Here is a 17,500-nt window from a genome sequence, read left to right on the forward strand (position 1 = left end):
AGACACACACACACACACACACACACAGAGACAACTACTGAAGGACAGCACACACCAACAAAAGAGAGATGGAGAGAGTCAGAAGGGAGAATTAGAGATACGAGGACAAACTCAACTACTTTACGTACGTGCGCATGTGCACGCATGTGTCCTAGGCAGGTCTAAAAGTCTCGTGCTTAGGCAAACGTCACACTGTGTCTGTCCATGGGGAGAGAGAGAGGGAGAGAGAGGGAGAGAGAGAGAGAGAGAGAGAGAGGGAGAGAGAGAGGGAGAGAGGGAGAGAGAGAGAGAGAGAGAGAGAGAGAGAGAGAGAGAGAGGGAGGGAGAGAGAGAGAGAGAGAGAGAGAGAGAGAGAGAGAGAGAGAGAGGGAGAGACTGCTGTTGTTGTACTAGTGGTCTGCAGGTTGCCTGAAAGCACCTGGTGCCGTTTCCATGGTTAACTGACATGCAAGCATGCATTATGTAAAAGAGACTCAAACTTCAACGTTTCTCTCACTGATAAAATGATTATCAGAGCGTAAGCACACACACTCTCGCTCTCTCACACACAGACAGATCTGTATAGTACCTTATCCTCAGAGGACTTGAGTAAGGAAAGGGAGCAGCAGGAAACACAGGTGTGTATGCAAGGGATCAGGTTACATGCCAACAACAACGATATGAGAGAGAGAGAGACAGAGATATGCCTCTAGGTTGAGTGTGTATGCTATTCTCAGCAGATTCTCCAATAACTAAAGAATCAAAAAACACACAGGAACCATGTGCAGAGTCAGCATATTTGAGAGAGAAAGATACTCGCACACGCACTCTCTCACACACACACACACACACACACACACGAGAGATATAGGTATATATGAGATCCAAAAAGGCGGCTCTTCTCCAATTATCTGTCCATCCTCAGTCTCAGTATAAATGTGTACACTCCAAGCAAGTCCTCATCTCTCCAGCCCAATGGCCAACTCTTACAGCAGTGTGTTTGTCTGTTCCTCTTCACCCAGGGAGTACAGCAGCCAAGCTACCCCCCACCCCTTCCAGTCTTCTTTTATTCTCAGGCAGCACACTCAATCATTGCCCCCCCTCTCCCTCCCCACCCCCTACCATCTCTCTCTTCATTCCACTGAATGCACAACCCCTCCTTCAGGCAACCAGGCCTGGCCTGGGGGGGGGGGGGGGGCATGCACACGCGCCCACACACACACACACACACACACACACACACACACACAAGCACGCACACATACACACACACACACACACACAAGCACGCAGACACACACACACACACACACACACACACACACAAGCACGCAGACATACACACACACACACACACACACACACACACACACACACACACACAAGCACGCAGACATACACACACACACACACACACACACACACACACACTCATCCACCTCTTGTGTGTGTACATCTGTAGAAAAAGAGATGTCCATTAGACACAGAGAGAGAAAATGAACAAAATGAACAAAATAAGAGGCATCATACGAGGCCTCACATGACAAGCTCAAGTATTTCAGTGAAGACACACTAACAGCTTCCATTAAGGTAAAGCAGATACGCAGTGCAGACCTAAACACACAGCAAGCACTGAGGAATGCAGGGTAAAGCAGAACGGGCCTGATCACACACAGAGTCACACAGTGACGGGAGATGGCACTAGGAACACTACGTTTGAACTGTTTTGGAATAGCCATGCTGGTCTGTGATGAGAGAATGGACACGGCCCAAATATCAAATGAGAGAGAGATATTTAGGAGATAATGAATGAATATGTTAACCGAATGATTGAAGTGATTATGGAAGGAGAGGGACCAGTTTAGCAGGACATCCCCCTGAGGAGGGCGGTGGGTGGAATACTAACAGAATTCACAGATTTGTGATGTAGGTGACTGTGTGTATAAGTCATCTATGGAGACTGATTTGATAAGCCGGAGACTTACATACCCATGTCACCAACACAAGCGTTCACCTCATACACACAAGCACACACACATGCTCTCTCACACAGACACACGCATGCGCGCAGAGATACACTTGATTTATTAAAACACTCTGGGATGCCGGTAATGGACAGGAGCAATGCTAAGAACACACGTGTGTGCACATGCAAGCGCACACACACATACATGCACACAGCACTGTGACAATCACACACATTCTCTTCACCTAACAATAGTGAGTGCCCGGGTTCAGACCAGTGCTGCTTTAACAGAGTCTAAAACCCAGATGTACGACCACTTCCTACTGCTGTGACAGACAAAACACACACACCACAAACAAACTGCCAATATTAACCTGTATATGTGTGTGTGTATATAAAAATACAAATAAAATACACACACACTAAAAAAGCTAGTACATTTAGTAACAAAGGAGCAGAGACAGAGCAAATAGCATCTAATATGTTAAAATTCAAACACTCCCAGCGTGAGAGAGAGAGAGAGAGAGAGAGAGAGAGAGAGAGAGAGAATGTGTAGGGAAAAAAAGTATGTGAGAGAAAGAGAGAGAGATAGAATGTGTGGAGAGAAAAAGAGAGAGAGATAGAATGTGTGGAGAGAAAAAGAGAGAGAGAGAGAGAGAGAGAGAGAGAGCTTCTAACTCCTCGTCCCCCCTTTCTTTTCTTTGCATTGAAGCGAGTGAAACGTGTGACAGTCAGAACATAAACAGAATGGCTTCCACACCCTTTGTGCCGTATTCCTTCTGAAGAGAATAGCACAACTTTCTCGCTCTCTTGGCCCTGGGTGTTTCTCCGAGATCTCCTTAGCTGCCTCGTGCGCGCACACCAAGTTCTCCAGCTTTGTTTAAATGCCTGCCTAGAAAGCGAGTGACCCAGCGGGAGAGGGGGAGGCAGAAGGCGAGCGAGAGCGAGGCAGTCTGTCTTACCGTGTGCTGGAGTGCTACTCCGTGCTTTGCCTGGCGCGGTAATTCCACAGCGTGCTTGGGGGGGAAGAGGGAGTCACAACACACTCCGTCCAGCTCAGCAAATCTCTCCTCTGATTTTCCCTTTAAACCAGCAGTGGCTGTTTTACCTGCCCCCCTCGTACACATGCGTGCATGTGCGCACACACGCACGCGCACACACGCGCGCACACACCCTGGCAGCCGCACACAAAAACACAAACCATGCAAAAGCTGGAACAGTTAAGAGGAGGTGGAATTACACCTCAACACAAGCAAATAATAAATAAAATTCCTCCTTTTCCAGCCACAGAGACACACACACACACACACACACACACACACACACACACACACACACACACGCGCACGCACACATGAAATGTCTCTTGCTTTCTCTTCTTTCTTTCCCCTTTTCCTCTCTCTCCCCCTGTCCCTCTCTCTCACACACACTCTCTTTCTCTCTGGCTTTTCTCCATTCAGCAGTCAAACAAAGAAAGAAGCTGAGCTCTCTCGCTCTCTCTCTCTCACACACACGCACACACACACACAGACAGACACAGACACACACACACAGACACACACACACCTCCTAAGCCCAACCCCCCACTACAGGCCAGCCTGCCTCAATAGCCCCCCCCCCAATCTCTTTTTCTAAACAGCCCCTCCCCCGACACTACCCCCCCCCCCTTCCTGTGTGTTGAGCAGATGGAACAGGAGACGAGGATGGAAAACGGAAGGAACTCACTTCACTCCCTTTCATTGGGAGAAGGAGAGAGGGAGGGAGGGAGGGAGGGAGGGAGGGAGGGAGAAGGAGAGAGGGAGGTGCTGCATGCGGCAGTGTGCCTGGGGAAGGAAAGGCTAAAATGTGGGGCTCGCAGAAGCGGTCCGTTACCTTGAGAAGGCAAAGACCGGCGTTCGCGCCTGAAGCGAGAGCAGTCCCGGCTGCGCTGAAATCAGCACACTCGCATCCACACAACTACATCTGCACGTGTGTATGTGTTTAGGTGCATCTGGGACAGTGGGTGTTTGCGTGTGTGAACGACAGCAAGATTAAAGAAAGACAGCTGTTTTCGTCTGTAACACTTTCCCCACTGTGTCAAACCTCATCAATCTTTTTCTGTTGCTCTATCTCTCTCTCTCTCTCACACACACACACACACACACACACACACACTTGGAAGGACAGTAACGCACAGCTCAGGGCTGCGCTGTGGAAGTGCAGAGGCTCTGGCTTTGTGGAAAACCCACTGGCTGAGGGTAGGAAAGTCACACAGTAGCAGCAGTGTTTCACCAGCACTGGCCAGCGCACACACACACACACACGAACAGAACAAATCCCAGAGCCTGTGTTAAAACTTCAGCTATGTGAAACATTCTCCTCCTTTTAGACATCAAACCTGAATTGTTTCCTCCAATGAATGCGTGCTCAGTTCAGCAAAGGAGCGAGAGTCAGACAGAGAGATGGAGAGGTAACACCTCAGTGTTTGTTCCCTTTCTCCCGGTTGATTAATGACTTTTATTTATTTTAGTGATGACGTACTCTCTTATATTTTCCTACCCATTTCCCTTGCTTGTTTGTTAATTTGTTTTAGCAATAATGCAACTTAGACCATTCATGCCAGTAAGATTAATTGAACTGAGAGAGAGTGAGAGAGACAGACAGAGCCAGAGTGAGCGAGCCATGCAGAGATAAAGTCACAAATGTGATTGCTAAGTTGGCCACAGTGACTCTGCCCAACTCATTGCGTAATTTCCTCAGTATTGATTTCTTGCTGGGTAGATGTGGCAGAGCGCCAGAGAGAGTTGTAGACATGAGAAAAGCTGACTTGCAGCCAATACATAGGTAGAGAAAAAGAGGGGCGAGAGATGGGGAAGAGATGAATGTGTGCACGTGTGAGCGAGAGGGAATGTGTGATGGAATGAGAGTCGGAAGCTGGAGGGTGTCTGGTACTCTCTCAGTAGAGTTATGTATGTCCATGACTGAGGTATGTCACAATTAATCATTTTGCCTGGGAGAAGCTAACATAGTTGCGCGCGCGCGCGCGCGCACACACACACACACACACACACACACACACACACACACACACTTCGCTCCAGCTCTTATGCATGCAGTCAGGCATATGTAGAGTGTGTGGCGAGGAGTGTGACGCTCTCTCTCTCCACCGCCAATCACTCAGCTCTCCTGTTTCTCCTTACAGTACACTCATCTGAGAGGAGGGTTTCTGATTAATTGCCAATTAATGTTTAACAAGCTACGGCTGTGTGCAATCAACCCCTCTGGCAGCGCCCCCCCCCAGGCAAGGCAGACCTCTGCTCAGTCCTGTTCTTTGCTTCTGGGCTTGAGAGAAGAATGCAGATTTACAAAAAACAGAGTTTCTTTCTAAAAACTGTGGTTATAGAATCATGATCACAGCACACCCTGCTTAACGTGCTATTATTTTATAGCAAAGACAATGAGTTCAAAATGATTCACTGTATGTGTGTGTGCATGTGTGTCAGTTACATGAGTCTCGCACACTGTTTCACACATTCTCTTTCATTAAAATCTGATTTCCTCACCCATCTGTTCAGAAATGAAGAAGGATTCTCATATTTTTACAGTATGGAAAGAAAGCAGCAAAAGCGAACTATATATATATGTGTGTGTGTGTGTGTGTGTGTAATATTCAGTATCGTCCTGCTCATTTCCACCAGTCAACAGGGGTCCATGAGTACACTGATAATCTATTAAAAGCCGCTACACTCTCAGACCCCCCCCCCCCCACTGTTTGGTTTCCACTTACCTGCCTCTGGTCTGTTGTCGTATTCCATTTTGGGAGCAGTTCCTTCCTGGACCTGAAATTACAGGATACAAAATATGTTAGCAAACACATGAAAAACATCGACACCAAAGGACCCACTAAACCACATTATGGTGCTCAGTCACACACACACACACACACACACGCACACGCAAACATGGATGCACACAGCTGGACCCATGCACAGCTACCCAAACAGAGAGAGTGAGACAGACCAAGTGAGAGTTACAGATAGAGAGTGAGTGAGATAGAGAGGGGTGGTTTGTTAAGGTTAAGTCTGGTGCAGAGGAGTGGTTAGATTCAGTCACTCAGACATAAAGAGTACTCCCATACTCCTCCTGATTACAGCTGTGCAGAGAGTATGTGGAGACTGCCTGGGCCCCAAACCCTGTACTTAGTGCTTTACTCACACACACACACACACACACTGCACAGTATGCACTCCTACTATAGCTCACACTCAAAATGTAGGCATTTTTGTCTTAAATATATCACATTTGCCACCACACACGTCCATTCACGTTAGACGACACGTGTGCATACTCTCACATTATACCTGAAGCAAAGCTAAATTTGCTGCTGGTGTTCTCAGTCCTTTTAAAGCGCAGAGAATACAACAACAAAGAATTAAAAAGACAGGCACCAACAACACTTCACAATACAGAAAACAAAGTATGTGTGCACGTGCGTGTCAGGCAGAAAACCAGGAGCCAAACCACTTCCTGTTTAGGCTGAGGAGAAAAGTAAGGCAGGGAGGGCCAGAATTATAGAATAATGAGATTATAATCTCACAACGTAGCAGGATATCACCGAGATTAACCAAATATCTCCTGCCCAGACCTCCCTTGCACTCTTTCTCCCTTTGTTATAGGAATATAGAACTATAAGGGAACCTTTCAGTGGTTATAATGTCTAATGTATAATGTGTGTTAAACACACAGCTGTGGATACTGGTGCTCTGGACGTGTTCACTGAGAAAGAGGAATTTGGATGAATGTTTTTCAAACCCCCTCCCCCTGCTTACAGCTGCCCAAACACACACACACACACACACACAAACACACACACACACACACACACACACACGCACACACATGCACACACACACACATGCACACACACACACACACACACACACACACACACACACACACACACACACACACACACACACCCCTACCTGCTTGACTGTGTATATGCTTGTGCACATACACTCAGACACAAACAAATACACATGCACAGAAAAACACAAATACATTGTTCAGGTTAAAACACTCAAGATTTGTCTAGGAATGCATTTAATTTAACGTGAGACTAAAAGTAATCCTTCCACCCCTATTGTGGTTGTGTGTTGGTTTGCTCCACAATGTGGAATGTACAGCAGGAACAGCTTGCATTTCATGAGCGGGTGGAGCGTTCCACGGCAGAGCTGGGGAGTTTAAATCCAGAGAGCAGGGTAAGGGGAGGGGTGAATGGGTTTAAAGGATATTTTTAGCTGTGCCATTTCTGCTTGTTATATGGTAAAACTGTCACAGCTTGAAGCACACAGAAGAGTCACACATGCACATACACACATGCATGCACACAAATGCATGCATGCATACACACACAAATACAGAGATAGGTAATAAGATATTTAAATATGCATACACACACACACACACACACACACACACACACACCACTACACTAATACACACGCACACACAGACGCATGCACTAATACGTTCACACACACATGCACACACACTCTCTCTCTCTCACCTACCTTTCTCCATCTGATGAGGGTGAAAATGAGAATTCCAGCCAGTACACAATCACATGCTTAATCATAGAGAAACCATCTGTGTCCTCCATAGACTATAATAACTGAGTGCACTGGATCAATGAGTGTGTGTGTGTGTGGGTATGTGTTGACATATTAGGCCCTTAGCTAATAGAAGCTGTGGGGGGGGGGGGGGGGATCAGCAGCTGGAAATGGATCTGTCTCTTCTCACAGAGTATGAGCATCTAAGACAAAAGGCTTTCATACCCAAGACTGTACAGGCCATCTGAGAACACCAATCTCTCGACGCCAAAGCTGCTCACATTCCCGCACAGCAGGATGGACGCTGCTCTCGGCGGGACTCTAGAGCTCTGGAGCTCCAGCCTCCCTACACGTAAGCGCTCGCCAGCGTGGACCATGCTCCGAGCTGCTTCTGGTGTCCGTCTGCTCTGTAGCTAAAGGGATCTGTGATGTGGTGAGTGAAAGGCACGTCCTCTGGACTGGGTTGTATGGGTGCTGCTGCTCTCCATGTTCTGTCTTTAAACGAGAACTAAAGAACTCTAAGCAGAGCTTTGAAAGTACACCTCCCATGTCACAGTGACACCCACTCACAAACACACACACACCTACACAAACAAACACATGTGCAGATTCAAAAGAATCTCTGGATATGCTCTCCCCATTTCATCAAAACATCAAAGTGTGCCCGTTACATATTTACTCAGCAAACACTTTAGGTCTGGTTGCTAGGACACCTGCTTGGGACACGTGCTGAAGCATGACAGGGTGGGATGACTTTTAACCTTTCTGAATATGACCTTACTGACCCTAGCAGTAGCCAGGCTTTTTATGTCTCAGTCGTTTCTGTCTAACCCTTCACCTTCAACCTCCAACCCTGGGCAGAGCCTGCGGAGAGGGTGTCTGTGTATGTGTCTGTGTGAGCGCGCATGTGAGTGTGCGTGTGCACCCATAATATGTGTGTGTGCACACATAATGATTTGGCAGAACAAACACTTCCACAAGCATTCATGCAGAATCAGATCACTTTAACCTTTATCTATTACAAAAACAGGGCAGCACATGGACTCTATGAAAATCAATACATAACTAAATAAATTAACAAATAGGAATTGGGTCAGTGTACGAGTGTGTTGTGTCCACACACATGTATGTGTGTATATATTTATATGTACATATATGTGTGTGTGTTGTGCCTGCAAGACTGAGCCCGTGTTTCCTTGCTTATTCTCAGTAAAATGTTTCCATTGTGAGATGACCCTGACAGACACCACATGCACAAATGCAAGACTCTCTCTCTATCCCTCTCTCTCCCCCCCTTCGCGCTCGCTCTCACACACACACACACACACACACACACACACACCCACACACACACACAAACATACATACACACACAAACAAACAAAACCTTTTAGTTCTCTTAAAAAGTGCACTTAAAAAACCTGGACCATAAATATTCAAGTAGTATTAATCTCTAAAGTAACAGACATGCTGCTTTGAAACACACACACACACAGTACTTTACATCATATCTTGGCTAGAGGCAGAATCTGAATGCGGGCCCGGAAAACTCTCAGACCCTGCCGGATCTGCATCTACCCCACAGACCCTATTAAACACTCAAGATCAGCTGAGTCAGCCATCAACAGCCTACTTAAACACGCGCGCACACACACACACACACACACACACACACACACAAATCCACCAAGAGATAAAATACACATACACACAAACAGAGACACACACAGAGTGATGTGAATAAGCACGTGTATGAGCATCTGGAATCTCTTAACAGCAATACAAAGAGTTAGTATATAAGGGAGATGAATATGGTGTTTTGTCTGTGTGTGCAAGGGTCTCTTGGTCAGTGTTTTGATAACTGGTGGGTGTATGGTCACCAGACATGGCAATAATGACAGAAGGAACTATGGAGAGGAAGAGGAAAGGCAAGACGACGGGGGAGACAGAGCAGCTTCTGAAAGATATACAAACACAAACCACATGTGGCTGCTCTCTGCATCAGCACGTGACTCTCAGACCCTTCCCCTCGTCCCACACGTACTTTCCTTAGAGTTCATGGAGTTTATATTCCAGTGTGTACATTTATGATTATTGTTTCTAAATGTGTGACAGGGATTCGATTTCTCTTTGCTCTCTTGTTCCCTTAGACACATGCATACATTTTAGGCACAAATATGCAACTCAGCCCTACACTTCACAGAGACGTGAGGCTACAAAACCAAGAGAACCAAGTTTACGGAGCGGATGTTATCGACTGTGGCCTCGGGGCCACTACACAGGTCACGGCTCTGCGCTCTCCCTGCTCTTAGCACCCAGCTCTGAACCAAACCATTTAAAACAATGACTACCTGGGGCAGGTGCACTGGGAGCTGTGTCAGAGTAAAAACACAGACTGGCCGATGAGCGTCAGGGACTGCATCGAGAAACGCCATTGCTGTACCTCATACTAAAACCTAAATGTCATTAGTGGAATTCAGCTTGAGCAGAATTGCACCTTATCTACTGAAAGGAAAAAAAAATGTAGCAGAAAAGTGTGAACTGACACTATCGATATGGACCAATACTCTCAGAAACATGAACGCATAAGCCTTTTATAGGGTTGATGTGACTGATGTGGAAATTACGAAGGAAAGCCAATGTATAATACACAACACATACTTAAAATCAAACACACACACACACACCTCACTGAAATGGTGGTGCCACTGTCATAGCTTCTTATTGGCTGAGAGGGCTACTTGTGCCTCCCACCTCAGACACCTATGGCTGAGAGGGCGTCAGCATGTCTAATATAGCCCCTACATACTGCTCTGGGGGAGGGAGGGAGGGAAAGAGAGAAAAAGAAAAAGAGAGAGGGGTGTAGTCTGGAGGTGTTTGAAGTATTTTCTTCAGTCATCTTCTTACTTTGAATTCAAATAAGCTGAGGACGTACAAAGATTAACTTCCCTCACATCCTGTCACTTTGACACACACACACACACACACACACACACACACACACACACACTAACTTTAGACTTATCACTCAAATAAAGAGTCACAGTGTCCTTTTAGAGTTGCTCTAGAACATTGACCCAGTATCTCTGGCTCTCGCTCCCACTCGCTTTCCCTCTATCAGCAGAAACAGCTGGCTATGGGGGAGGGGCCCGTCTGGCCTTGGTGGTCATGTGAGTTCATGACCTAAAGTCTTAGCCTCTGAAGAACCTGGTGCAAAGGACAAAAGGCAGAAAAAGGCCACTCTCTGCACAGTGCTGCGTATATGACTAAACTCCTTTCATTGGTGCACTATAATATGAAAACACTGAGCGCAAACACTCTCTCAGAAGTTACACACGGATGTTCCAGCGGCTCCAAGGTCCAGCTCAGAGCACGTGCCGACACTGACCGTGTGTATGACTGCACAAATGTCTAGTCTGACGATGGTTTGCACTACCGCTCCCGAAACACTGTGAGCACGCTGGAACGTGGGGACGAGCTATCTGGAGCGCTTACAGATGGTAGTCATGGATCCTGTCTGCTGAATTCATAATAATACAGGTTAAACTAGCCATGTCAGATCAAAGGCTCGCCAAGGATCAACTGTGTCATAAGGAAATGTACACACATGAACACACAGTCATTATATTCAATTCACAGAATTGTCCAGGCATGCACACAACACCTAACCACTCACACCTATGCTTCACACACAAACACACATACACTTTAAGAGAGATGCTCAGTAGCAGTTTTTAGTAGTGTATATTTAAAGAGGACTGTCTTATAGGCATGCAGTATTATGTGCATTAGGGCTGCATAATACAGAAATCACACACAGTATTGAGCATTATGAACAAAACAGGTTAAAGACTGGCCTGTGTTTATTTTTTTAACCAAATCTATTTACATTTTTGCATCATGTGAATGCTATGACTCACCAAAACAACCATGTTACTATCATCTGGAAGGTCTGAGATTGAGCACAATGCTCACAGCACAAAATATTTGTCTTTGTGATTTGAGGTGCTGGTTGTTAGAGAATTCACTTGAATAATTCAGCCTTGTGGCAAATCAGTATCGTAAAGAACAGTGCAACAAACGATAACAACAAACAATCTGTATATTGTGCAGACGGACTGTACACGCATGTATATGTGCGTGTGCACATGCACTCTCACATGTGTGACTTCAGTGGTTTAGACTCTTTTACAGCTGCTGGTCTCACAGAGGAAGTGGAACGTAATTAAACCCCAAAAGCGAGACCACACATCTCCAAACCCAACCAGGGGCTCCTACATGTCTCCCCTGCCAGTGACCTGCTGTGGGTGGTGCAGGGGGTGGGAGCTGGAGACTGCAGTGTGCTGGTACCATGGCAGCTGGTATACAGTAAAGGGTGAGAATTCTTTATCACAAATGCTCAGAGGTTTGATATGAGGCCACACACAACGACATGTACAGGCACACAAATACACACACACACACACACACACACACACAGCTGCAATGACGTGTGTGTGTGTGTGTGTGTGTGTGTGTGTGTGTATTTGTGTGCCTCTACATGTCGTTGTGTGTGGCCTTGTGTGTGTGCTTACACACACACACACACACACAAACACACTTACACACACACAGCTGCAATGACGTGTGTGTGTGTGTGTGTGTGTGTGTGTGTAAGTGTGTTTGTGTGGTGTGTGTGTGTGTAAGCATTCACATGGAACAAGGAAGGGAGGGTGTGTGTCAGCTGGAGACAGAGTATGGCATCAAAGAAAAATGCTATCAGTACACACACACACACAGAGAGAGAGAGAGAGAGAGGAGAGAGAGAGAGAGAGAGAGAGAGAGAGAGAGAGAGAGAGAGAGAGAGAGAGAGACAGACAGACAGACAGACAGAGAGAGAGAGAAAGAAAGAGAAAGAAAGAAAGAAAGAAAGAAAGAAAGAAGGAAAGAAAAAAAAAAGAAAGAAAGAAAGAGAGAGAGAGAGAGAGAGAGATGTAGCGATAGAGAGAGTACCACCACTCCTTTCCCCTATGCCAGCTCTGGGGAGGGGGCTGAAGGAGCTGGCCCGGACCCAGCTTTGTCTGCTCAGGCCTCCAGGGAGCTGCGTCTGGCACAGGCAGGGCAGGCTGCTCCTCTGGAGTCACGCCAGGCCACATGCGGGGGCTGCGCGCTCAAGAAAACCCCTGTCTGAAAGGGGATCACCAGGCCCCAGGCCATACGAATGCACACACACGCACGCACGCACAAAGCCATAAGAACTGACATAACACAATACAGAATTACTGTCGCTTACACATGTACTTAAGTATACATACACCAACACGTGATGTGGACTTCAGCTGCTTGATAAACAGTTCACAGTTCTGAACTTAAGCAGTGCCTAACTACAGTCCAAGCACTTTCTGTGATGCTACACTGTAGCCTACATACATTATCATCACAATAAAAAGCATTTAAATAGAGACTGAATGTTTTAATTAAATTTTTTAATTAACAATTTCTGAAAATGAGCATTTTGAGATTAAATTTTGAGATTAAATCTCCATTACCAACATACAAAAGCTAAATGTTAATAGATGTTTGAAATATATCAAGTATAAAATAGGTAGCGTACACACTGTATGCATTATAACCTACAGAAAGGCATAAGAGAAATCAACAGTTTCATACATATTTCACAAGCAAGAACACTCTGCTAAGCCAATTAATATCAAATGAACTTTGAAGACAAAATCTCCTGAACCGATGAGACAAACCTTTAGCACAGTGGCAGAATGAGGCAAGTGTGGAGAAAAGCCTGTGATCCAAAGTGTATGACCCCTGAGAGGGAGGTACAGACATGTAAACACACTCTGCTGCTCAGTGGGCTTCAGTGATGGTGTGACTGCTAATGACAGCAGCAGAGTGCGTTCTATCCTGTACAGAAGTGTCTTAAGTGAGCAGATGAAACCAAAGGCCTCAAAGCTCAGTGGATGGTGCTTCACTATGGAGTCGGTCAGTGAAAGCAGAACGGTCATTTTCAAATGGCCAGTCAAGTCTAATGTAAAAATCCACTGAATGTCTGCATTACAAACCTGGCAGATTGGAGAAGAGACACAGGTCAGGTCACAGACTGTAGGTCAAGATGTGAGGTAGTCACTGATTACAAAGAATTTGAAATCAAGTGCTAATCTTGACCCTTTTAAGATTATGTTCTTTGAGCAATTATTTTTGGTCTCCTAAAGCGTGGGCTGGGACTCAGACAATGGCCCACCACTGTAGTTGACATTCTGTTCTTTAACCTTACTGACGCTGTTTTAGCGGCGTTGCCGTGTGCTGTAGAACAGAGGCAGAACAGCTGTGCGACTTAACCCTCTTTTTACGCTGCGCATGACCACGACTGGACCAGTCCCTTCATGACTCAGGCCAGGACTTGCACTTGACATTCTCCACTGGGCTCTTGACATTTGACTTGGACTCTACTGAAGAGGCGCGTGCTCACACGCGCACACAAACCTTCTCTTTTTATAATGCATCACTAGAACTCTGCTTACACAGACACAAGCCTGTGTTCACAAAAAAAAAAAAAGACACCTGTTCACTAATTAATTAACTTCCCACCTGGCTTGCAATAATGAATCCCCAGAACTTCCGACCATCTGAGCAGAACCAAACTTCATGGTAATTTTTTTTTGACTGTGGTCTTAGATTTCAAGATTTCAACTGAAATGCACCCAAGTTCTTTAAGTGATATTTAAATGTTATATATGTATAAGAAAGCATCATCCTTACCCAACCTCTACAGTAACAGTCAAACAAAGGTACTTTTTGCTAGGTGAGTAGGGGAGATGAATGTCTAATCGATTGTTTAATGTGTTAATCCCACATTAAAGCCCCCAGTCATATCTCCCTGTCCACCCCTTCATCCTGCCCCCTGAACAATGGGGGCTGGCCCTGGAATTACTTCTCTACTGCTTTGATGACTGAGTCCGCCATAATTCTATAAGCAATACTACCATGAGATCATTGCCATTATTCTGCATAATGATGCTGGAGACTACATCATCACTTACTATTTTAGAACAAAGGAGAAAAACAGAGGGCAAATGAGTGTTTATGAGTGCCTGTGCGTGTGCGCGCGCATGGGCTTATGCTTTGTGCCTAGGAGAATGACCTTTGTGCTGAACAGACTAACCAAAAAGATCAAGTTACCCCACCCCCCTATGATTTTTCCCTCCCACACGCTCTTTCTTGCTGTCTGTCTCTGTCAGGTGTTGGGTTACTCCAGGCTCCAGACAGAAGCAGTAATGTGGCCCTCACCCCCAGACACCAACACAGAGAGAGAGGGAGAGAGGGAAGAGTGTGTCTGCCCCGTGTAAGTTAGCAGTAAAAACGAGACCAGAGTGAACATATGAGAACAGAGTCTAGGGCATGACTGAAGAGAGAGATGGAGTGTGTGTGCGCGCCTGTGTTGTGGGGAGTCTCATTAAAGACGAGAGGTAAAAAGCATGAGTCGTTTGTGGGAGGTAATTTTTATTGGCATTTTGTGCACTTTATAAACACAAATGAATTTGTCAAGTTTACCCTATCCATTCAACCTTGATAAACAATCCACTATAGCGTCAGTAATCTAAAAAGACCATCAAACTGACTATTAATGGCCGACTCTAGAGGAATAACTATTTAACCCAGAGTAGCTAATGTCCAGTCTTACCCTTTTAAATCTTATGGAATGCTCCTCCCTTATAGCCCCTCGCAGCTCCGCCCTCAAACATTAAGGCCATCAACTTCATTTTCCTAATGGGCAATTAATCCTGCAAAAATCTATAGTACAAATAAATATTCAGGGCAACCCATTTTTATGTCCATGTTCAAACTTGGAGATCACTGGATTTCCGTATTGGACGCGTTAGTTACAGCTACTCTGCATTCAGCTCATGTGAATGCTGCAAAAATGGGTTCAAAATTCCATGAAAAAACCTCCGTAATGATGAAAAGTGATTCTCATGTGTTTTTAGAGAACTGAGCTGCAGATGGATTTGGTTGCTCCGAGGGCCTCAGAGAAGACCCTGTGTTAATGTAATGTTACACATCCCTATTCAGTAAGCAGTTGAACAGGAAGGAAGAAAAAGTTCATGCACAACCCGCAAGGTCATGTCTTCCAGTCTCAGAGTCGAGAGCTTAAAGCATGCCCGTATCCACCGCACTGCGTCTGGTGCTTCTGCCTCGCACACGCTGGGTCTAACAGACAGGTGCACTGTGCTGACGCTAAACCACAGAAAACGCAGCAGCAGCTGACAGGTGGAGTAAAACACACGTGAGCGCACACATTTTTCATTTTGTAGATTGTTTTTAAATGCATCGCACCCCATTTCTTGATCTGTCTCGGTCTGCATGGGCGAAAAAAAATAAAAAATAAAAATCCCATGTCAGTGGCAGATAACATCTCATTAAACTAAAGCTGTCCCTCACACCTTCTTAAGGGGAGCCACTGGCTCTTACATCACCTGACACGCAGGCATCATAACCTGTTCATAAGAACCCTATAACCTTATACATCCGTAGTTAAGGGGGCTGAGAGGTGTAGTGTTTTACGAAATACACCACAGCAAAAAGACTTTAAACAAATCTGAAAATGCTCTTCACATGGATAAGGGCTTCGTGATGAGACGCACGTCAGGCACAGCCATGACTAGGACTGCAAATGAAGGCCTCGTGACTCAAAACGCAGAAATGCCCTAAAGGCAAAGGAACAGCAGGAGGGGAACAGATCAGGCAGTTATCAGCTCATCAATAATGTTACGTAATAATGTCTAAAATACCGATGCTCGCCAATCTATTATACCCGACAACCACGAGGGTCTGCGATCACATTCTGAAATCCTGAATATTTCTGGATTTAGTTATGGAACAAACTCGGCGTCTCGTTAGTGTCCTGTTCCGTGCAGCTGCGTCAGGCAGTGGGCCCTGCCCTGCTAAGAACACCCCACACAGCTGGGCGATGCACTACACTGGGATCCATTCACATTGCCTCATCCAATTCATATTTAGCCACTGCAGCAATTTCCGCCGTTTCCCTTAGAGACTTATTAAGCTCATGAATAAATCCGTTTTCTGTTAAAATACAGCATTAACAACATGAAACTTGCTGTCCTCTGACTGCACAGACTATAACGCATACAGGACTGGCCGGGTATATTAAAGACTCTTATCAAGGTTTTGGCCACGCGGTAAGGAGACGGTCAGGTTTACTACAGTCAGTCAGCACCCTTATCCATCTGTAGTGAGAGAACAGCTGCACTCAAACCACGGTTCCATTTCTTAGTCTATCACCATATGAAAATAGCAGGTAGTCTCTCTCTTCCTCATCCCCCCTCCCGTCTCTTTGCTTGGATGAGCACACACACACACACGCACACACACACACACGCACACACACCCTTGTGCACAGTGCCAGGTTTAGCCTCGAGACTGACATTTTTTAAAAAATGTGATGGCAGAGTAACTGGCTCTCTCACCTAATGCTCCACCTGATGAACGAGAATGACAGAATAGCAGAAGAGGAGGGGGGCTTACTCTTACACCCCCCGCCAAACACACACATCTACAGTGTGCTTCAACTAGACAAGGAGGATGACAGAGAGAATAGAGGGAGCAGGAATCTCACAGAAATGAGAGGGAGAGCATGGCAGAGAGTGTGTGCCATAGTCAGCTAAAGCAGTGAAGGAACGTGAGAGCAGAAAGATGAAGAGAAGTTTAAACGCGCAGACCGCCTTCTGCAATTTACACTTCTCCCAATCAGTTCTCAATTTCTCCCAAAGTGGCAGACAGCAGACAGGCTGCCACACGCACACACTTGTCCGCACCTCTCTGCTGTGGGATCCGCTCCGCTCCGCGCCGCCTCCTGCTCCTCGCCCGGCTCTGTGAGACGGGAGCTGCACTGATGAAGGACCAGCTCCAGCCATGACTCCCCACACCATCCAGGGTCGCCCCCACACCCACAGGG

General features: G+C 46.0%; 1 protein-coding gene across 3 annotated transcripts in view; it reads right to left on the reverse strand.

The window, feature by feature from the left end:
• Positions 1 to 17,500, reverse strand: part of kdm6ba (lysine (K)-specific demethylase 6B, a) — a 72,917-nt gene that overhangs the window by 34,046 nt on the left and 21,371 nt on the right. For 2 of the 3 annotated variants that reach the window (XM_035536562.1, XM_035536560.1), the window contains exon 3: positions 5,712 to 5,763. The gene's annotated coding sequence lies outside the window, so the exon portion shown is untranslated. Of the gene's footprint in view, positions 1 to 2,907; positions 3,219 to 5,711; positions 5,764 to 17,500 lie in introns of those variants that run through there. The other variant, XM_035536564.1, reaches the window with a different exon arrangement.

This window comes from Electrophorus electricus, chromosome 19 (genome assembly GCF_013358815.1).
Source record: "Electrophorus electricus isolate fEleEle1 chromosome 19, fEleEle1.pri, whole genome shotgun sequence".
NCBI classification, from domain to species: domain Eukaryota; kingdom Metazoa; phylum Chordata; class Actinopteri; order Gymnotiformes; family Gymnotidae; genus Electrophorus; species Electrophorus electricus.